Source organism: Amblyomma americanum, chromosome 9, assembly GCF_052857255.1.
Source record: "Amblyomma americanum isolate KBUSLIRL-KWMA chromosome 9, ASM5285725v1, whole genome shotgun sequence".
In the NCBI taxonomy this organism is placed as follows: Eukaryota; Metazoa; Arthropoda; class Arachnida; order Ixodida; family Ixodidae; genus Amblyomma; species Amblyomma americanum.
The window spans coordinates 49,563,840-49,587,246 of NC_135505.1; the positions used below are offsets into that span (position 1 = coordinate 49,563,840).

Here is a 23,407-nt window from a genome sequence, read left to right on the forward strand (position 1 = left end):
GGGAAAAGCACAAACGAGGCAGTACAGGGGGATATGGGCTGGACAACGTTCGAAGCACGGGAAGCTCAGAGTAAAGTTCTATTCGAAGAACGCCTGAGGAAATTGGATGATAACAGGTGGGAAGCTAAGGTTTTTAAATACCTGTACTGAAAGAGCTTTGACACACAGTGGCGGAAACGAACTAGAAAGCTGGCCAGTAAGTCTGCCAGAGACGAGGAAGGTGAAAGAAAGAGCATTAAACGACAGGTTAAAAACGTCGAAGGTAAAAATTGGATAGATTCAATGGAAAAGAAGCATAGTGTAGAACTATATCGATGCTGGAAAAGGCAGATCAGGAAGGAAACGTTTTATGATAACTCAAGAAGCAGTGCCCTCCTCTTGGATGCTAGATCAGGGTGTCTTAGAACGCGCAGCTACAGAAAAAATTTAACGAAGATGACACATGTGCTGTGTGTGGTAAATCTGAAGAAACAATAGAACACCTCATCCTAAAATGCGATGGTATCCATCCCGATGTCGATGCAGGCACAGTCACTCTTCCTGAGGCCTTAGGGTTTAGAGATAACAATTGTCATGTAAATAAATCTGCGGTGGAAATTAGCAAAAAGCAATTGGAGGATTGGTGGCACAAAAGCAGACAGGTGACATAAGTTTTAAAGTGTATGAAGCCGTTTTTTTAAAGGAAATGGCGAACTGTATTAACAACTTACAGCTGAGTAAACAAAAATAAAGGAAAAAAAATTGAGCGTAGTGGCAACAACCACTGCCCCGTTTCAAAGGGGACGCTCCTACCTTCCATCCATCCATCCATCCGTACTGTGGCATTACTCCCCCTCTCTGAAGGGCGACGACTCGGTGCCGCAACAATGAGAAGCAGGAAGGCAAGGGACGGCGAATGTTCCGGCGACTGGTGTGGACACGCCTGATAAGCCAGCGGGCGTGGTACGGCTTCATCCGTGCGACATGGACGACTTCGGGGGTCAGCCGTCTAGAGGAGCGAACTGTTCCCTGGGGGAGAACTGCAGAGTTCACCACACTGACTTGGCAGAGTACCTCGTAGGGGCCAAAATATCGCCGTAGTAGCCTCTCAGGGCGCCCTCGCATACGGATTGGGCTCCGCACCCTGACTTGTTCGCCGGGATGGTAACGCACATATCTATGGCGGAGGTTATAGCTCCGAGCGTCGAGAACTTGCTGGTGCCGCATGCCCTTTCTAGCTTGTTGGCGGGCGGCCTCAGCGTAACGAACGAATTGGGCGCACCCATAACAAAAGGAGGTAGTGCTAGCTGGAAGCAGCACTGCATCCAGCGTGGTTGTGGCTTCGCGACCGTGTACATAAACGAAAAGGAGTGAAGCATGTCGTTTCCTGAACTGCAGTATTATTGGAAAATCTTACGTAAGAGAGTATGGCGTCCCAGTTCCGGTGGTCTGCATTGACATACATGGAAATCATGTCGACGATCGTCTCGTTGAGCCGTTCGGTGAGGCCGTTGGTTTGAAGGTGGTAAGCGGTTGTCTTGCGGTTACTGGTGACGCTCAGGCGCATAACTTCCTGCGTAAGGGCCGAGGTGAACGCTGTTCCCCTGTCAGTTGAAACGATGGTCGGTGCACCGGGACGAAGCGCAATGTTCTGTACAAAAAAGTTCGCAATTTCGTCAACGGTACCACGGGGAAGAGGTTTGGTCTCACAGTATCGGCTGAAGTAGTCGGTGGCGACCACAATGTAGCGGTTACCCAGTGAGGACTCCGGAAATGGGCCGAGTAAGTCCATGCCGACTTGATGAAAGGGGACCTGAGGCGGATAAATAGGCTGCAGTAGGCCGCCTGCCTTAGTCGGCAGCGTCTTGCGACGCTGGCACTCGCGGCAGGTTCTTGCGTAATGCGTTTCGTTTCGTTTCGTTTATGAGGGTTTAACGTCCCAAAGCGACTCAGGCTATGAGGGACGCCGTAGGGAAGGGCTCCGGAAATTTCGACCACCTGGGGTTCTTTAACGTGCACTGACATCGCACAGTACACGGGCCTCTAGAATTTCGCCTCCCGTAATTCTTCACAACTGCAGCTACCCTGCGCCAGTAGTACTTTTGCCGTATTCGTGCCAAGGTTCGACAAAAACCCAGGTTACCGGAAGATGGGTCATCATGGCACGCCTGCAGCACTTCGTCGCGAAGAGCCGTAGGCACGACGAGCAGATAAACAGCTTCTGTCGGGCTGTAATGTTTCTTATACAGGATGCCGTCGCGTAGACAGAACGACGACAGTCCGCGTAAGAAGATTCGTGGGGGAGACTGAGCACTTCCTTCCACATACTCAATGAGAGGCCGTAGCTCACTGTCGTTTCTCTGGTGTTGAAACAGAACGGACGTGGAGATGGCGCCAAGAAAAACTGAATCGTAGGCTCCAGCGTGCAAGCCGTCCCGAGGTATCTTTGAGGTTCGCCAGCCAACAGAGTGAGTGGTGGTCGCGGACGACCCTGAAAGGGCGGCCATATAGGTACGGGCGAAATTTGGTCACTGCGCACACAACGGCTAGGCATTCTTTTTCGGTGGTGGAATGGTTTGCCTCAGATCGTGACAAGGTGCGGCTCGCGTATGCGATTACGCGTTCGAGACCATCCTGCCACTGCACAAGGACCGCACCGTGGCCGATGTTGCTGGCGTCTGTGTGCAGTTCAGTGGTGGTCGACTCGTCGAAGTGTCCAAGGATGGGCGTACTTTGGAGACGAGTTCGGAGGTCTTCAAAGGCCTTCTGTTGCTCCAGGCCCCAGAAAAACGGTTCGTAATCTTTCGTGACTCGGGTAAGGGGCTGAGCGATCTGAGAGAAGTTGTGTACAAAACACCGATAATAGGCGCAGAGACCCAGAAAGCAGCGGACGCTTCGCTTATCGGTGGGCACAGGAAAAGCAGCCACGGCGGCTGTCTTATCGGGGTCGGGGCTAACCCCTTTAGCACTCACGATGTGGACCAGAAACTTCAATTCTTAGAAAGCGAAGTGACACTTCGGGTTTCAGGGAAAGACCGGTTGACCGAATTGCTTCGAACACAGCGCGCCGGCGTTTCAGGTGCTCTTCGAACGTATCAGAGAAGATGACAACATCATCCACTGGAAGGTTGCAGGAGCCGAGCACAAGCCGAAAGGGAGCACCCGGAATTCTTACAGACCGTCCTGTGTAATAAGGGCTGTCTTTTCCCGGTCGCGTTCGTCCATCTCGATTTGCCAATAGCCGCTACGTAAATCTAGCGATGAGAAGTACCTGGCGTGGCGCAGCCGATCGAGAGAGTGATCAATGCGCGGCAGAGGATAAACATCTTTTTTTTGTGACTTTGTTTAAGCGTCGGTAATCAACGCAGAACCGGAGGGTTCCATCATTTTTTGCTACTAGAACAACAGACGACGCCCACGGGCTCGCCGACGGCTGTATCGCGTCGTCCTGGAGCATTTCTTGAACTTGGCTGCGAATGGTATCACGCTCCTTCGCAGAGATCCGGTAAGGCGGCTGACATAACGGCCGCTGGTTGGCGTCGACTATAATTCGATGCTTTGTGAGTGGTGTGTGCCATACCTCAGAGGTTGAGGCGAAGCAGTCACAGAAAAACTGGATAACGCTTTCGAGGCAGCGTTTCTGATTAGACGGGAGGTTCGGGTTCACGTAAGTTTTTATGGGAGTGATCAGTGCCTCCACTGATGCCGAGGCTTCGGACAAAGCGTGCTGTCCCGCGAATTCGCCGTGTTCTTCGAAATACGCTATAACTGATCTGCCAGGCAAACACTGAGGTTCACAGCCAAAATTGCTTACCAAGAGCTCGGCACGGTCATTGTTAAGCGCAACAATTTCGCGAGCAACACAGACTTGTCGACAAAGAGCAGCGACATGTTGGTTTCAGCGATGCCACAAGTTCCAGTGATGCCGAAATCTACGGCAAAAAACATCATAGCTCTCGACGGGATTAAAACGTGGTCGTCAAAGACGCGTAACTTAGTCCCGTGTGGCTCGGTATCGCCGTCAACAGGAGGTTGAGTTGAAAATGACACTACAAGCTCCTGAAGGTTGATGACAGCACCATACTCCCGAAGGAAATCCAAACCAAGTATCAGGCCTTTGGAGCGCTCGGCCAGCAAAACAAAACAACCAGGGAAAGTAACACCGCGGATCTGGATTCGTGACGAGCAGACGCCACGCACGCACGCGCACGCGCACGCACACACACGCGCACACACACACACACACACACACACACACACACACACACACACACACACACACACACACACACACACACACACACGCACACGCACACACACACACACACACACACACACACACACACACACACACACACACACACACACACACACACACACACACACACACACACACACACACACACACACACACACACACACACACACACACACACACACACACAAGGCCGCCGGCGGTGCGGATCAGTGGTCCAGACCAAGGGGTCAGAACCTTTCTGAGGGCCGTGGCTAACCGACTGCTCATTGCAGAAAAATCAGCGCCGGTATCCACAAGTGTGGTCACATCGCGATTATCAGCGATCACTGGGATTTCGGCAGACACCAGTCGGTCGCCGGGTGGAGGCTCTTGACTTGATCCAATATCGGCGGCCCTGCCTACGGGGACGCCGTCCTCAGTTTTTCCGATGTGGGGACGCGCCTGTGCACTGGCTAGAAAAAGACGGGCGGCTTGGCGAAGAAAACCGCCTTGGGGATGGCGACCGGGACTGGCGTCGCCGCGAGGTCGTTGGCTGCACGTTATCGGAGATACTGCTCGATGTCCCGCGGCCGTTCTCTGTAGCGTGGTCGAGGTGCGTCAGGTGAAAACCCCCTACGCCCATTCTGCGGTAGAGGTCGTGGTGGAGGATGTGGCCGGGCTCCCCGCAGTGGTAGCAGAGCCGCGGCCTATTGTTTGGCGTAGGCCAAACGCGCGCTTTGCACATGGTGGACAGGGGCTCCTGCGGTACGACGGGTACCGCTGCAGTTGGGTACCGCGGTGAAGGCACAGGAGTGACGGGGGAAAAGGCTTGACTCACTGGCGCAGGACGACTTTGTAGCGCTTGACTGTATGTCATCACATAGTGCGTTGGTTACGGAGCTCGTGGCGACTGAACAGCTCGCCGCACTTCATCTCGGACCATGTCCGGTGGGGCATCGACGCTGGCCTGTGGAGCTTCGAAGCGAACTTTCTAGAGTTCTTCGCACACCAGGCTTCTCACAAGCTCTCGGAGCCCCTCAGTGGGTAGCGACGTGGGCGTATAGTGGTGAGCGGCTGCTACACTAGCCTGACAGCCGTAGTGCGTGCCCCGTTCTTGCAGAGAACGCTCCATGCTTGTGGCCTCCTTGGCAAAGTCGGCCACCGTTCTTGGCTGGTCACGTACCAGCCCGGCAAATAATTGCTCTTTGACGCCGCGCATTAAGTGGCGTACCTTCTTTTCCTCGGGCATAGCAGGGTCGGGGTGATTGAAGAGCCGCGTCATGTCCTCGATGAACATGGCGACGCTCTTGTTCGGCTGCTGCGACATCGATTGCAAGGCGATTTCAGCCTTCTCCTTTCGTTCGCTGGTGCTGAACGTGGCTAAGAGCTCTCGGCGAAAAATCTCCCAGTTAGTGAAGTAAGCTTCGTGGTTCTCATACCACGTCTTGGCCGAGTCCTGTAGTGCGAAGTACACGTTGCGCAATTTGCGCTCGCCGTCTTACTCGTTGAAGCCCGCCACACGGTCAAAGCTGGCCAACCAGTCTTCGACGTCCTCAAACCTCTCTCCGTGGAATGATGGGGGCGACCGAGGCGTGTGATGGACGAATGGCGGGGCATTCCCGGAATGCTGACTTGTCTGGCTAGCCGTAGCGGACGTCATGGCCCTTACTGATCTTGCGAGTTGGCCGAACTCTGGTTGTAGGCCTCGCATGCGTCGGCTCGCCTTGTGGACTGGTGTTGTAGTCACGCGTTGGGAACTGACGTCAAGAGTGTCCTTCAGGTCAGCGTACATGGACCATTACCCAGCACGTCCACCAAATATGTCACCGATGAGCGGTCGAAGCACTCAAACCAGGTTTAATTAGATGTGCTGGGCGTGCAAGACAGCAGGGAGCTCGAACGAGGAAGAAGATAAAAACCTGTAGCCCCTAGAGTGCGCAAGACACGGCAAGTCCCATCTCAAACTGTTCGGCCGCAGTAGCGCCACTGGATTGATTGGTACTGTGGCAATATGTATATATGAAAGGAATGTATAAATTCTAGATGGCGCTACAAGTCTCGATGCGAGATGTGCTGTTTTCTAGTTGCTGCCACAGAGGCCGCTGTGACCTAAGGTTGGTAACAGACCCCACGAAACCTCGGAACGTGATGAGTAAGAGCTAATGCTCTTAAAACACGCTGTCGCCCACCCCACACCTTGCAGCCTCGGGGAGCAGAAAGAAAAAAAAGAATAGAAAAAACGAGGAGCGGAAGGGGAGAATAGGCACCCTCAGAGCAACAGCAGAGCGCATGCCAGCGGCCAAAAGGAGTAAATAAATAAACAAAATAAAATGCAGAGAGGGCAGGAGACTTTAGTCTCCTGCCCTGCACAAAGAGTCAAGGCGGAAACAGCGACGCAGTGAGCATGACTAGACAGACGTGCACTGTACATGAACGCACACACACACACATACACACAAAGAAAAAACAGCAACATATACGAGTTCGCGAAAGTGTCGTGTGGGGGGTGAATGTGAATGGCGGGATCATTTAATCCAGGGTTCTTCAATTGCACAACTCTCCGCAAGGTGGTCGAAACAGGAAGGTAGAGGTGGGGTGGGGATTAAGAGTATGGCCGCGGTGGTTATTAAAGCGGATTCGTAGAGGGTCAACGGCCTGCTCAATGTACTGCATACTGCCCTTACTGCGTTCTAGGAAGCATATTACGTTGGAGGAATCGAAATCAAAGTTGCCATTATTTTCCCTTTGAAGCATGGAGCTGTGGTTATTGTACAGCTTGGTGTAAGTGTATGTTTGCAGACCTGACATCTACTTTTCTACAGGGTCGGCACCCAACCCAGGTTGGTTTGTTGTTTTTGAGTGCACTAGAATGTTTTGAATGTTTTTTGTCGTCTGTAGACTATGTGAGGGGGAGCAGTGAAAATTCTGGCGAGGCGCTCGCTTTGTTCGAGATTGTTGAAATATTTTTTGAGGAATTTGTTTACGTTTGGACGGTTACTGGTGAAGGTAAGTACGGAATTTGCCCGGCGATCTGTTTCGTCGCTCTATCGACGTCCCTCCAGTATTTGCTCTCGGTTCAGTTTAGATGACCTTTGAATGGCATCGGTCGGCAATGACGGGGAGGTGTATCGTTGCGTGATGAGGACTTCTCGCAGGCGTTTGGAGTTCTTTACGAAGTCTTGATCTTGGGAACGTATTCTTTTAAATCGATGTGGCTGAGAGTATGGGATGCTTGTTTAGAGTGACGAGGATGGCAGCTTTGGAAGTGTAGGTATTGTTTACGCTACGTTGGTTTTCTATATACACCGGTGGTAAGTTAGCCTTCTTTTACCGTAATCTCAACATTTAGGAAGTTAATTGTTAGGTGGGAGTACGTGTAAGTAAAAGATATGTAGGGGTGGACTTTCCATATTAAAAAGATATCATCCAAGTAGCGTTTGTATAGGATGGGCTTAATGGGGCAATCTTGCGAAAATTCAGATTCAGTACTATGCATGGAGATGTTGGAGTATAGGTGGGGGCCATGCTCGTATCCATGGCTCTGGGCATTAATTTGTAAATCGTGTTGATTGTTGAATTCAAAGTTGTTATGGTCGAGTACGATTTTCGCCAGTATTTCTAAAGCACGTGGAGCAGGGGACTCGTCCTTTCCGCCTTGTTCATACGCATCGATCAGAGATTATATAGCAATTCGTCATTTATAGGTAATAGTTGCATCGTTTTTCAGAATGTCGAAAATGTGATTACCCTTGTCGCTGCGGCTCAACCAGAGAGGCCAGTTCTCCCGCCATTCGAGAACTGTGCGTCTGCGGAGAGCGCCCAGCGAGAACCGTCAGATCGCGTCACTTCGTGGCGCCCCAGTAACGTGACATATACTGCAAAGACAATGAATGCTGTGTCAGACGGACCGAGCATTGTGAAAATGTCGGTGCATTTTAACGCACCCTCCTCTAGCAACATAGCATAGTGAAGGAGGTGGTATTGCGTCTTGAAAGAGCAAAACAGTGCCACTAAAACGAATCACCAGGGAAAGGAAATACACATACAAGCACTAAACTTACAACTCTCCGTTTATTAGAAAAAAATTTAATATCTGATCGCCACGGGACAGACACATGTCATCTTCAAAAAAATAATAAAATACATTGAAATGATAACTCATTTGAAGATTTGTAAACACCTAAGGGCCTCTATCCCGTTCCTGTAGTCCAATCTAGCGCCTAGTCAAGACCACGGAAATGCTCATCACACACGAGTCCGCTTCACTGAAGATACAACAAGCCTCAACTATTCCCTCCACATGTTGGCCTTTGTAGCGATACAGCACAACAGTTTTGTCAAAATACGGAGCACATTGACAGGTTTTCAATGTGTCGCCAGTTCCGACCAACTGGAGCCTCCCAACAATGTTCCTTGTTCTGGCAAGCATTCGTTGAGGCACATGCCTGTTTGGGCCACGTATACATATGGCCACACGAGAGCGGGATCCTGTATACCACGCCGATCTTGCTCTCTGCACGTACAGTGTGCCATGACTCTAGCCCCATCATTCCATTTGATTATTTTTTTCTTGCAGATGACATTAGCTTATCTTGCTGCGGTGAAATGTTTGGGATTTTTTTCGATGAAACAGCCAGCTGTGAGTTAAGTGCTTGTAAAAGCCTTTCTTTTCCCTGGTCCTACGTTTTTTGTTGCTCTATTTCATTCTTCCAAGCACAAATTCTCTGACGCTGACAGTGCTTGCAAATGTACCAAACCTTCTACGATATGCAAATGACGGTCCCGTTCTCATGAAACTGGTGTGCTTTGTACAGCATGAAACCAGCACACGAGGGAAATTATTGAGGCCCACCGTATTATCAAAGGCGGTGGCACCTGTGTAAGTGCCGCTTCCATGATCCTCCCTAAAAAGGTGACGGCTTAACTTAATGCGCGTTGGAGTAACCATCCTTGCAAGCACGCGTTTCGGTGCCTTTTTGGCCTGCTTTTTTCCTTAGTCCCGTATCTTGTCACCCTTTTAACGCGATAACCTTAAGGCTCCCCCGTTGTGCCGAAAATCCGGCGTCGTCGTCGTCGGCGGTGTGAGCGAAAAGCCACGGAGAAGCAATCTAGGTGAGTCACATAGGTCACGTGACCTTGCTGCGCCATCGCAGCCTGAACACTGGATTGTGAGCAAACTGACCAGCGTGGCAGGTGGAAGGTAAATGGCTGATTGGTCAAACGAGGTTGTTCGAGAACAGCGACCTCGGTAGCAGAGCAACACCTGTGGCAGCACCTGCAATCGCAGGGCAGTGGAGAATCGCCAAACCGCTGAACCCTGCGTCATAAATGTGACAAGTACTTCCCAGGGACCTATGAATATAAAGTAGAGAGTGATCGATTCTGCATATATGGGCATTAACCCTTTACGCTATCGCATCATACCCTTACGGTGGAGCTTGGGTGACCCTTCCAATTTTTTACCCTGCCTTTCAGTTCATTCCATTTATTTTACCAGTGCACGTTAAAGAACCCCAGGTGGTCAAAATTTCCGGAACCCTTCCCTACGGCGTCTCTCATAGCCTGAGTCGCTTTGGGACGTTAAACTCCCATAAACCAAACCATTTATTTTACCCTCAGGGCTTTCGCATCACAGTGGAGGCCGCCTATTTTCGTTCTAACTCTTTTCGCTTTTTCAACCTATATATTCTGTAAGGTCCTAATAAAATTCTTCTGTGACAAAGAACTAATGTGCGGCATCTTTTTTGTAGTTTATTTTTCGCGCTATTTTTGTCGAGATTGAAGTTATTGAAAATACGGTTATCTTCTCGGACGCCATTGGGCTCCTCAGCGCACTACAGAAGAATAATCGACGAACAACTATTAGCAATCATCGTACCCAATATTAAAATGACTGCAGCACAACACCATGAAATAAATATGTCTTCTGTGTTTCGAGTAACATCGGTATGAGTGGGAAGGGGGAGCGGATGCCTCTGCTGCGCAAAGTTGAAATGCGGAACAAAGAAAGTAAAATTGCTGGTGGAGACTGCATACAATTACAACGCAGTGTACTTGGAAATAAAAAGCAGACACCATGACACAATCAAGTAAGTTACAAGTTACACGTCGAATACCTTATTTAGGGAGAGCGGCACTCGAGGAGACATCAGGAGGACTTTTCTTTAAGCGAAATTTATTGCCGCAGGGCATCAATAATGAGCAAAGATGTGATGAAATATGTAGCAGTGATTAAATGAATGAAAAAAGACTAGCTGATTTGATGAAGTCCATTAGAGAACGATGGTACGGTCCCTGCGTCCAGTCAATGTATGAAGCAGGGTTGCTTCATACATTCCTGGTAGACTTGAGAGCTGGGTAGTACCACAGTAAGTGATGAATTTCGGGTTAAATGTCCTATAGTTTACATATGGGATACTTTGGCCAAGGAAACAAATCCCGGTACTGAGGCCACTTCCGAGTGACGGCCGGAGTGAGGGCTACCCCGACCCGGATCCTCCTAAGCGCAACCTCCTCTGCACGGGTAAGACCGCGGGGGAGGGTTACCGCACACAGAGGGATGAGAGCACGTGTGCGGCGCCGGAGGAGTTCTTTCTTGATGAAAGAAGAGTAAAATTGTCCAAATGAAGGAGCCCAGGCGGTGATGAGTTTGGATTCGCAAGGTGGGTTGCTAAATCTGCACGGCATCGATAGGTCAGCAGATAACGTGGGACCCACTCAATACATGCTGGCTGCGGGATGCGTGTCGCGAGCCGGTGGATGCCATGACATACCGTTGAACAGCGGCTAACACGTCGTAGCTACCGGATAACTTGAAGAGCGTCAGGGTGCATGACAGCGAGTGGCGCAGGGAGCATAGTTATGTCGGCCACGGAGCAGAGTGCCTCTTGAACTGCAACGAGCTCAGCACAAAAGAACGAAGGAGGTTCCGTTAGCTGAAACCAAGAGGCTCGATACAGGGCAGGTCTGCACGGGCAGCAGATAGCTGTTGTTAAATTGCAGTCCTGTATGCTTGCGTCTACGTAGACAACAACGAATCCTTCAGGCAGGCAAGCATCTTTTTTCCTCAAATTTCTGGCGAAGCAACGGTGCCGAATTACCAGATGTTGGCCGGCGAATATTTGTTGGCTTGTTGTCGCTTAGCTGTACAAGCTTCCAAGGGGGAAGAACTGGCGTTGGTGGCTAAAGAATCGAGTGTGACGTTGCATAAGTCCTCAGTGCATGTGTGGAGTGCGGTATACTGTACTTAAGGCTGCGCGCATTACGGCGCTGCTGCACTAGCTCATCAGTGGTATTGAGCTGCGCATTCTCTTCTAAAGCTATGACCGGTGTGATGCGTGGAAGGCACGTAATGATCCTCATAGCCTCTCGGTTCACGGCTGCAAGGCGATCCCATTGGGCTCTTGTAAGATGTTGAAACTGGGCTTGTTGAACAATATGTGGCTTAAGAACTGCCCTCACCAATCGCCGTGCAACGAACGAGCCTGCGCCACCCGTTTTAGGAGCAATTCTTCTAATCAAACCCAAAGTCTTAATAGCTTGCCTTTTTGCTTGAGAAAGCCATTCAGTCGCTGATCGTAATTGGTGAATCATCAAGCTAAATATTTTTACACTCGGACTTTCCTGTAGTAAGGTACCTGATAGACAAAGACAAATTGGACTTGCAGGAAGTTTGCGGCGTCCCCAGCGGTTAGCGACTGACGTGTATGTTGTTTTATGCACGGATAGTTCAAGTCTGATGGATGATGCGTGATTAGAGGTAACATCCAAGGCAGATTGAAGGGCAGCCTCCTGAGTACGGAGATCTTGGTGAGTGCTCCACACCGTGATGTCGTCAGCGTACTGAAGAAATTTTATGTCATGGATGTCATGTAAGCTCCAAGCCAGCGGGATGAAAGCAATATTGAATAACGTCGGCGGCAATACTGATCCCTGGGGCACGCCGCAGAAAGGAACAAATGATCCGACCGCTTCGCCGCTGAGGCGCATTGCAAATTTTCTGCCTCCCAAAAATGATTCGACAAAACTACGCACTCTCAGTGGGAGAGGAAGCATGTCACTGGAGTTCAGAATGGCTGGATGACAGATGCTGTAATATGCCTTTTTCAACGTCCACTGCTAAAACGGTACACACATTGCGGCAGCGGGTAGATGACAAAACTGCAGATGCTAAGACAGCCAACCCGTCGTCTGTACCAATATATAGACGAAAGCCGATTTGTGCGGGGTGATAAAAACCGTGCTGCTCTAACCACCATGACAATCGTGTGGCTATCATTTTCCCCGTCAGCTTGCACAGCGTAGGCGTTAAAGAGATAGGTCGAAAGTTTGCAACGCCCATCGGAGGCTTTCCTGGTTTCGGGTTAGGATTCACGACAGCGGATTTCCAGCTCTCTGGCACTACACCATCCAACCATACTTTGTTTTTGACGTCTAGTAGTGGAGGGAGTGCAGCGCTACTGAGGTTCTTGTACACCTCGTACTGTATATTGTTCGGGCCGGGACATGTTTTCCGTTTCGCATCATCTATTGCAGCCAGCAACTCAGGCACAGAGAATCGACAGGCAATTCCATCTACGTCGACATCAGACGGCATTTGAGATACATGCGCTGGGATGCCTGCCATATTTAAACTAGCGGCTGAAGAGGGCACAGCATCGTATTTTGAGAAAAACTTTCGCGCTGCTTCTTTGGCGAAATCATCTGGCGACAAGTTAGCCGCGAAGCATGCGGTTGCTGCTGCGTCAGTCCAACGGCGACCGCGTTCCATTGTACGGGATGTTCGCCAGAGAGAGGCAGTCGAGGATTTTGCAGAACGTTGTCCCTACCACGCCTGCCACTGCCGTCGAGAGAGGTCGCGTTCATATTTGCGTGCCTTACATGTAAGATAGTGCAATCGCGTACGTGCCTGCGACGAAGAAGGGTCTCGCATAGCAGCCAGCTCGGCTTGACGGCGTGCCGCCCGCAAGTTATGAAGGCCGAGGTCTGGTGCCGGTCAGGAGGGCTTTGTCCAAGTGATTTTACGCTGCCCACGAACATAATTCTCACGGCCAACAAGGAACTTCTAACAGAATACGACATATAGCAGTGCTAGGAATACGGAAGAGAAGATACGCCAATCGTTCACTATTTTCGTGCGCAAGGCTTTAAATGTGAAGAAGAAAGCATTTCTTGGGGATTTATTTCGAACATTTTCTTTCCCACTCTAGCTTGCTCCCCGAAAAATTTTAATTACAAATTTTTCATTGTTCTTGACGGTACTAAACAAATTGGTGTTTAGACAAGCTGTAACAATTTACAACATTAGTCTGTTGAGCGTCGCACACAGAAAAATTTAATGTATGTCTAGCGCGTGGCCGCGCACCATAGACCGAAACGAAAAACGAAACCCCCTCCTGTGCTTCGTCCTCCCTTTACCCCGTCATGTGCTGGCAAAACTTAAACTTCTCCTTCGCGCAAATCCATTTATCATGAGCCCAACGAAGGCTCTACTACTTCCCCTTGAAACAACAGTGAAGCACTTTACCCTTCCTCCATAGATGTATACGTGCTGCTACCTTGAATACATGCTGCCATCTCACTTCGAGACACGAAAGAAGGAACCTGTGCCACTTGCCGCTGACACGTGTGCTGCACGAGATCGCAGCGGCAAACTAGAGCAAGTAAATATTCCGCAGCTAGACTGCCTGGATGTGGTAGAGACTAATTATGAACAAAAAGAAGATGAAGTCAGATATCAGCATCACAAACTGCACCTGGTAACGCACCATGGTAATTGTGTTAAGTATATATTACAAGAACATTTTATTGAGAATATTTTATGGCGACTTCGCATTCAACATAAGCATTTTTCTGACAACTTCATACTCACGAGACTCGAAAATCCTTCCTGCGAGTTATTTGTAAAATTGCCATACAAAACTACATCTTCAACCGGAAAATTTGATTAAGAAAGAAAAGGCATTTCTGAGTGCTAAAACATACTTTTAAACTGCAACTTTTTAGAAGAAACTGCAATCTTAGACTTCTCGGTAGTTCTTAGGGCCTGAGAGAGAAATGTTATACAGGGACTTCTGTTTTTATGAGCCGGATTTTAAAATTTCCTCTGTGCAAAATACTCGCCTAATTACGAGCAAACAGTAATCAGAAGGTAGAATGTTATTGGGTAAGTTGTTTGCGACCAAAATGAAAATCGGTACCTGCGTGTATTTGGTGGAAGTGGCGAGAAACTGCTTTCGGCTACGAGTACAGTTTTTGCAGACGCGAGTCAAGCAGCCGGTCTCATAGGCTGCGCCATCTGCCAGATAAACGTGCAACTCACGAGCAAAGACTTATCAGGTATGAGTGTGGGCCTTTGGTATCCCACTTTCACAACGGTATTTAGTGGCAGAAGCAGTGATGTTCCTTGTGATGTTAATTCCTGCGGGCAGACGAACCCCATCTTGGAAGAGAGCGCGCCTGTCACATCCACCGAGCCGAGACGTCGTTTGCCTCGCCGTCTGGCAGATGGCGCAGCCTGTGAGATCGGCTGCTTGGCTCGAGTCTTCAAGAACTTTACTCTTAGCCGAAAACAGTTTCTCGCCAATTCCACCAAATAGTGTCAGGTACCGATGTTTATATAGATCTCAAACAACTTATGCAATATTATTCTACCTTGTGAGCGCTGTTTGCTCTCTATAGGAGCTATTCACATGACGCCACACGCAAGAGGCGATGCCGTCGTTCGCGGCCGCCGCCATAAGTGTGGTCGTGTGCTTTCGGTGCCGCGGAAGGGACGTCACGGCGGTGCTTTGTTGTGCGTGTTAATGTGGTATTTTCTAGAAGACGATTGCGCACTGAAGTGTTCACAAGACTTGCTTTCGGTGCGTAATGCTCAGAATGCGGTTAAGTGCATACGCACGAGCTCTGGAAGAGCCAGAAAAGTCGCGGTATGAAGAAAAGGTGCGCCTGTGCGGCGGTGTTGACCCTCTTGATTTGAGGAAAGCCGAACTGAAGTGCGACGTCAGTCTGTTGCCACGTGTCGATTTCACGGACATTAAGGATTATCTCGTTCATGAAACGAGCTTCATAACCAGAGAGCAGCTGAAATCTTACAAGGCTTTGGAAGCGCACAATTATCTCACCAGCGGTTGGGTGCAGGAACCTCGCCTCAAAGTTCTCGCTGACAGCCGAGTGGTCATCATTGGCAGGGTAAGCTCATTTATTTTCTTGCAACGCCCTCACGTGTTTGTTCGTTGGTAAAGTGTCGTGCTCTGCAGTGACCGCGTGGATACGATCAGTGGTGTTCTTAAATCGTCGCGTTACCAGAACGATGTAATGACATTCGTCGAGTTTTCGGCAGCAGCGAAAATGTGCCGACTGACTGTTCGATCAAAAAACATGCAATCTCTACGAGTTTCTTCATTGATTTAACCGCTGTGTTCGGCGGCAATCGTGCAGTGTCAAGATTTTTGTGCAGTTTTCAAATTTTCGCTTTACACCGACGACTTTCGAAACAGCATCGCACATCTGTAGCGGCGTAAATGTCGATTCTGCGATCGCAAAACTAGCAATTTTTAATCATAAAATTTAACTGCAGAGGCACTGACAGTCATGCTTTTCGCAAGCATGTTCGTTTTTGAGTTTATGATGCACGCTTGTGCTGGTGGGTCGCTAAAAATGCTCATTGGCAAACAGTCTAGTTCTGACTTGCGCGGCACCACTGAAAAGTTAGCGCTAGGCGCCGTTTGCATAATCTTTACTAAACGCGCTGCCAGATAAGCAATCCTCCAGGAAAGGCTTTGATACCTTATGATCTCTCACGAGCTTATCCTTACTTTTATGCAGGTTCTGCACTCCCAGTCACTGAGTGAGCAACCACTGCATCCTTGGCTCCTGATCAAAGAAGATGGACAAGTGCAAGCAACACATTGCACATGTAAGCCAGGCTTAGGGGAATGCTGTTCCCACATTGGTGCTGTCTTATTCTACATAGAGGCTGTTGTGAAGAGACGGGATGAACAAGCTTGCACTGATAAAGAGAACGCATGGCTGCCTCCACCTGTACGGCTCATTGAACCAAAACCTGCATCACATGTGAGCTTTTCATCCTCCGAAATGTAGAAGAGGGTAATAGACGGTGAAACACCAAGTCGTGGGAAACTGCGCAGGGTGAATGTTCAGCCAACCGCAGATGAAGAGTGGTCAGAATTTTTATTAGCATGCCACAAAAGTGGGAGCCGGCCAGCATTGTTATCTCTGGAGCCAAAGTATGCTGATGACTTCATCCCTGTTGCAACAAAATTTCCAAGTGCCATACTCACTAACATGTTACAGAATGACCAGCCCACTACATAGAGTGCTGTGATGAAGCAATGCTCCCAGCTGGCCAAAAACATCACAGTAGAGACACAGGTACGTTATGGCTGTCCGAAGTACTTACATTTTCTCTCTAGCATTGCATGCTTGGCTAAATAGCATAAAAAAGCAAATTAACAGTATGCCTAGGATCTAATGATTTCTGTGTTGTATTCCAGCTTGCAAGGCTTATTGAGGAATGCACAAGGGAGCAGGCGAAATGCACGAAGTGGTTTGCATTCAGGACAGGCCGCATCACTGCGTCCAATGCGAAGGCAGTGTGCCGAACATCATTGAGTGACCCTGCAATGTCGGTTCTGAGAAGAATTTGTTATCCTGAAGCTACACAGTTTTGGTCACCACAGACTGCTTGGGGAAAAGGACACGAAGGAAAGGCAAGAGACGCTTACAAGGCAGTGTCACAGGACATACACATGAATTTCGTCTGTCGAGATTCGGGGCTTCAGATCTCCACTGAGCAGCCATTTCTGGCCGCCTCTCCTGATGGCATTATAAACTGCACTTGCTGCAAAGAAGGTGTTTTGGAAATCAAATGCCCATTTAATGGCAGAGATGAATGTGCACGGGCGCTTTCCACACTGAAGAACTCCTGCATAACTATTGTGGACGGGGGCTGTGAAGCTCAAGGAGCACCACCCGTATTACTACCAGGTCCAGATGCAGATGTATGTGTGCAAAGCAAACTATTGCGACTTTGTGTTGTGGGCACTGAAGGATTTTATTGTAATTCGTGTCTACAAAGATGCACAATTTTGTGACAAGATGGTCAAGCGCTGTGAAGAGTACTTCAAGTTGATTCTTTTGCCTGAACTTTGCTTCCATTACTGCAGACTGACAGGAGCCGTGACATGCTTCCATTACTGCAGACTGACAGGAGCCGTGACAATGTGCGAGAAACTGTCGAAGAGCCTCAGACTTCACAAGAGCAAGTATATTGCTTCGGCCAAGAGCCTGAATCAGGCAAAATGGTTATGTGTGGGAAAGCTGCGTGCAGATATGTGTGGTTTCACTTCAAATGTGTGAGCCTCAAAAAAGCACCAAGAGGAAGTTGGTACTGCTGTGAGTGCAAAAAGGCGTAGCATGTTTCACGTTCGGATTCAGGGTAACGTGGTCGGGCCGGAGAAGGAACAAGGAAGAATGGGTCCTGACATTTGGGAACGAACACACAAACAGGTTTACTGGCACTTTGAAGAAACTTATCTACATATTGTACAAAAGAGCAAACAGTCGAGAATTAAAAGTTCATAGCGTCGAGCAACTGTACGAGTCTTGTCGCTAGGGCCCAGAGATATCCTTCCTACTCGGGACGCTCGTTAAATAGCCGAAGGCTCCGCCCTGGAGATAGGATTGAGCGGACGCAGCTTGTCTGCACTCCGTGGATTTCTCGTCCTGTGCGCGCAAGATCCATTCGCAGTTCCACATTTTTGTCCCGATCAGACGTATAACGTCGAGAACTACTCGAGGATACTCTTTGATCCCAAGAAGTGACTTTCTTGGCATTATGCGGGACTTTAAAGTCCAAGCCAAAACGTGGAATCGCTAAGCCTCGCAAACACTTCGGCACCGGGCCCGGCGTCTGTTGCCGCGTTCGGCCTGACCAGCGAACAGCTACTCCGCTACGGCTTCGACGATAGATGTGGACCGCACCCATGGCTACGAACCCGAGTCTGGAGGATTCGGAAGTGTTCCGAGCAGCAGCAAACAAGGCGAGGCGAACTTTAAAAATTCACAGCCAGAACCTGGATGGAAGACGATATACCTCAGGGCAGGACAGCATGCACAAGGGCACTCGGCTCCGAAGGCATACGAAGATGATCCGAAGTCACCAGCAGCGGATCCCACGAGCCGCAAAAGGCCCCCCGAGACTGCCTGACCCCGACAAGTATGAATTTAAAGTGATTATCGAGCCGAAGGACCGTTTGGACCTCAAAATGTGTGGGGGAGGGGGTGAAGTGTACACCTACTTAACGTCGCGTTTGAAAACGCGTTACGTGGCAAGACGCTACGCGCCAAACCTTACATCAGAGTTATTGAAGAGCAAGACATCATCATCGCGGCAACTTCCCATGTCGAAGACGCCACAGTACTTGCGAAGATCGATCACATCAACCGAAATGGGAAAAAGTACCACATCAATGCCTACGAGAAAACACCGCAAGACTCATGCAAAGGGGTGGTGCACGGGATTGACACCAACGCATCAGACAGAGACCTAGAGAAAGACTTTTCCTCGGAAACCCACGAAATATAAGGCGTCAGAAGGCTCGGCAGACCCAACTCGGCGGTGATACTGTTCAGTGGATACAAAGTCCCTTTCTTTGTTACGTACGGGTGGATCGAGCGGAAATGTTTTCTTTATAGGAAAACTAGACCGTTTTGCGTACTGTGCGGCAGGGAAGGACATAGACCGGACGTCTGCCCTAGCCCAGCTGAATCGAAATGTGACTCGTGCGGCAAGCTGAATCCCGGGGAAGCTCACGATTGCACCCCAACTTGTGCGGCATGCCAGGGGAATCACCACACCTCCTCAAGGGAATGCAAAGCAATGTTTCTGGATTCCTATGTGACACAGCACATAGCACACAGAGGCACCATGCGAGGAGGATTCGGAGGTCTGCTGCTACTTCGCTGCAAGCTGCACCTGTCCATCCAAACACAGGTGTGGCGCCGCGGCCACAACCTCGGAGGGCTCTCTCCGGTCGGGACAGCTTTTGTCAGACACAATAACTGGAAGTCACCGTCCCCCTCTTCCCCCCATCGACTGTCCACCGTCGGTCGCGTCTTGCGAAGAACTAGACAAAAGGGGAAGGTCATTTACACCGAGCCGAGCATGGGAAGAATTCCACAGGCTGCTTCCCAGGGCGGCATCCTTTTTTTTTGCGGTCGTTGGCCACCTGACGCTGTCGATATTGCCGCTACCATGGTCATCCCGCTCGATGGAATCGACTCCTTAATCCTCTTCGGCTGGAGCGCATCCCGTTCATAACATTTGGTACACAATTTTTCCCCCACAGGAGCTGCATTGTAAGCATTAAACAATTGAAACATGTGAACCAACTGCTCCATCTATCCCTGGAGTCACCCAAATGGAACCGTGGAGTTACTGAAATTGCATAGTGCCGCACAAACACTGCTTTATCAAGCACAGTGGGTTCGTTTTCTTCTGATGCAAGCATCTCCACAGGAAGCGTGCACTTTAGCATTCGGTACTTATTGCGGAGGAGTCCAATGACTCTTTCAACATGAATTCGAACATTAGCAACCTTTCTCGTCTTCTCTACCTCACAGGCTGAGAGCTGGGGCTTGCCTTTGGTGAAAGCAGGAATTACAAGCTTCGCGCAGTGAAGTCCAACACTGTCGCCAATCGTGAAGCCTCTGTCTGCCAAAATATAGTCTCCAGGGTTGAGATTATTCAGCACGCCGCACTTCTCTGTAATGACCTTGTCACTCGAGCGTCCACACCACCCACGAGAAATATATGTGACAACACCTTGTTGGGCAATGCCAATTAGGTACTTGACTGTATTGTGGTGTTTATAGTTCTACCATGTGTGCGATCTAGGCAGGAAAGATGAGGGTCGCTCTATGAACACCTCAAAACAGTCGAGTATCACAGCTATTTGTGTCCCGAAGCACTGCCGAAATGCCATAGGCATTGTTGCCCGCAACTCCTCAGACCCTGGCCACTTCACAGCACGGGAGAGGCGGACAAAAGCCACGTCAATCCACTTGTTGACGACCCTCGACACAGTTGGCTGGGATACGCCGAACCTGCAAGTGAACAAATATTTGGTACACTCAACACTTGTAAAGCCAGTGTAAAAGGCAAATACCTGTAGGCCAAGTCCTGCAATGGCACATTCAAACGAACGCGGATGAGGAACATGAGCATCTACTGGAAGAGGGTGAGGCTGTTTCGGCTAGTATGTGCCATTCCTTCTTTCAGCAGTTCAAGAAGGGCCATCAAAAGGGTGAAATTTGGCAGTCCTGTGTAGAACTGCGACATGTCTTCATTTTCTCTGAGGCAATGTTCCGTAAGCCCTTGCTTGTTCAGCTTGTTCCTTACTTCCCCAAGCTCTGAGAGCAGGTGGCGATTTTCATTCTCAAGATGTTGAATTTGCTCCATTGTCAAGTCAGTGACTTGCGTGAAGTCTGCCTTCCCTAAAGAGATAAGCAAACAAGCAAACAATGTACAGGCTGCCTATCAATCCACATTAAAACAGATAGCAATCGAGTAGGGTAACTCAACTATTGGTTCTTTTTCATTAAAAGTCATAAATAATGTTTTTATAATTAAACATGCATAGAATCAAACAGTGACATTCTTAACTCCATGCAAACACGCACCTCCATTGGTGCATTCCTGAGCAGGTGTTTCTTGAACATCAGGATAATGATCTTCTGAGGACACTGGTAGATCTGGCAAAGCACTGCTTCTGCTGTCTGCATTCTCACGCAGTTGCTTCAGGGGACTTCCAGATCGCTCCGCTCGTCGCCTTTTCCTCGAGTACCTGAAAAAAAAGCTTTGCATTCAGCAACTTGGGAAATTCAAGATTATCCTTTTAAGTGGTGACGTTAAAACCTAGAGTCGTAAGTAACCAGCTGCGTTTTAAGGCCGAGCAAGTTCGCATTCATAACAGCGAACGATCGTACCGAGATGAGGAAGTGTTGCCGCTCATTTCTTTCCCGTGCCCAAGATGAAGAGAAGGCGCCCAGTCCGGACTGGTCTCATCCATAACGTATGCTGGACGACCTGCGTAAGTAAAGTCGCGATGAGCTACCTTTCGACGGGCGTGCAGTTAAGCCTGTTTCACATACAAGCGAAAACGCTCGCAATTTCTGCTTTTGCGGCCAGCACAAAAGCATGATTCAAGCGGCCGCGACGATTCCAAGTCAGAAAATTTTTCGCCGCGCCGCTCAGTGGCTTGCATGTGAAACAGCCTTTACGATCTCGACTGCGGTCGAAGGCATCGCGACCTGCAGACTTCTAGAGCTTACCTTAAATGAAATGCTTCCCGCAGACTCTGTAATGGTTAGCACTGCGGTCCATATCCTTGCGGTTAATACGGCAAAACCACTCTGCTCGCCGTCGAGTGGTGACTTCCTTCGTCCGGGCGCACTGATGCGTGACTACTTTTGGAATCGGGAAAAATCCAACCACCGCCACATTTTCATCATTCGCGCCCTTCCGCGAGTGGGCACTGCACCCATACACAGCGCAGTTCACCATACTGCCAGACAAAACTGCAGGTGAAAGAAAAAAAACACCGACAACCACTAAACGGCTGACGCCGACCGCCAGGTCCGTCTCTGAAACACACCATGTTCTGAAAGACCACACTTATGGCCGCCGAATGTAAACATTCGCTGGCGCCTCCTGGCGGGCCGAGCCCAGTGAATACCTCCTATTAGGCCAGAATTTTGCGCACAGGAATTTTTTTAAAATTCTGGCACGTAAAAACGGGAGACCCTGTATAGAAACTGAGATTTTAAAGCCAGCCGTCTGTTAGCACAACACTAATAATAATTGGATACCGTTAAGGGATCCATTAAGCGGAGAACCCGGCATAGTAGGCTTCGTCAACGGCGTATGCGAAAAAGGCTGATTGCCCGAGAGCGCCGTGACGTTGCAGGTCGAGCTGTGGAATGAAAAGTGGTTGAAACATTATAAACCTTGGGATTAAAAGCTCGCAACATGACCCGAATGTCATTAGGACAATAACGTATATAATGTAAATGATACGTGCTAAAAGAATTACGAGGACGTTGAAACGTCGTAAATAAATCGCCGTTTTTGTTCCTGCGGCCCTCTTCTTCTCTCGTTCACCAGCAGCAGAAAGAAGCAGAGAAAAGAAAGAAACACACAGATGTGGGCGCCTTCCTTGCGTGGTTCTTCTCTGCTGCTGGTTTTAGGTGATCATGCACTAACTAGATCAACAATCCATCCATATATATATATATATATATATATATATATCGAAGTATACGCTTCATTTAAGGACATATTTTTATTTTACTCGACGTTTCGATCGGAGGACGGATCGTTTTCATATATATATATATATATATATATATATATATATATATATATATATATATATATATATATATATATATATATATATATATATATATATATATATATATATATATATATATATATATATATATATATATATATATATATATATATAGCGGGGAAGGGAATGGAAAGAGGTGCTCGTTATGATATATCACGGAAGCCAAGTTCTGTTCGCGAAACCAAGGAGCATAAGGGATTTGTTTTTTTACAACTACGAATTAGAAACAACATCCGCTATGTTTTTTGGTTTCGCTGACTCTTGGCTAGCAACCTGCGCGCCGTGTCATGCGGCAGCTATTTTAATCATCACCGCTTCACCGCGGCACCACTGCGCCAGGAGTGGGTCGCAGTCTGCCAGGGATCTATGGATGGTGAGATTGCCTTATTCCGCATATATGGATGTTAACCGATTATTGCTGTCCGAATAACTGTCATCACGTGAACACTGGATCTGAAGCCCGGAACCGAAGGGAAAACCGAACTGCTAGAGCACCTAATTCGCTTTTGACCTAACTAGGCAAATGGACTAACATTTTTTGTTATCCCCACGTCTAGCACTTTGTGCTTATTACTACTAGCACCACCACCACTACTACTACTACTATACTGCAAAAACAAGTAACATCAGACGTTCTCAGCCCGTACCACCCGGTCCTCTCAGTTTCTTCACATTTTCTTTAAATGCCAAGAACACCCACCTATCTTGACTGCCCCAGAGCCCTACTTGAGCGAAAATAATCATTTGTGCTGGT

The 23,407-nt window shown here is 48.9% G+C and overlaps 1 pseudogene; it reads right to left on the minus strand.

The window, feature by feature from the left end:
- Nucleotides 1–19,651: 19,651 nt before the first annotated feature.
- LOC144103340 (uncharacterized) lies at nt 19,652–21,803 on the minus strand (annotated as a pseudogene).
- Between the last annotated feature and the right edge of the window lie 1,604 nt (nt 21,804–23,407).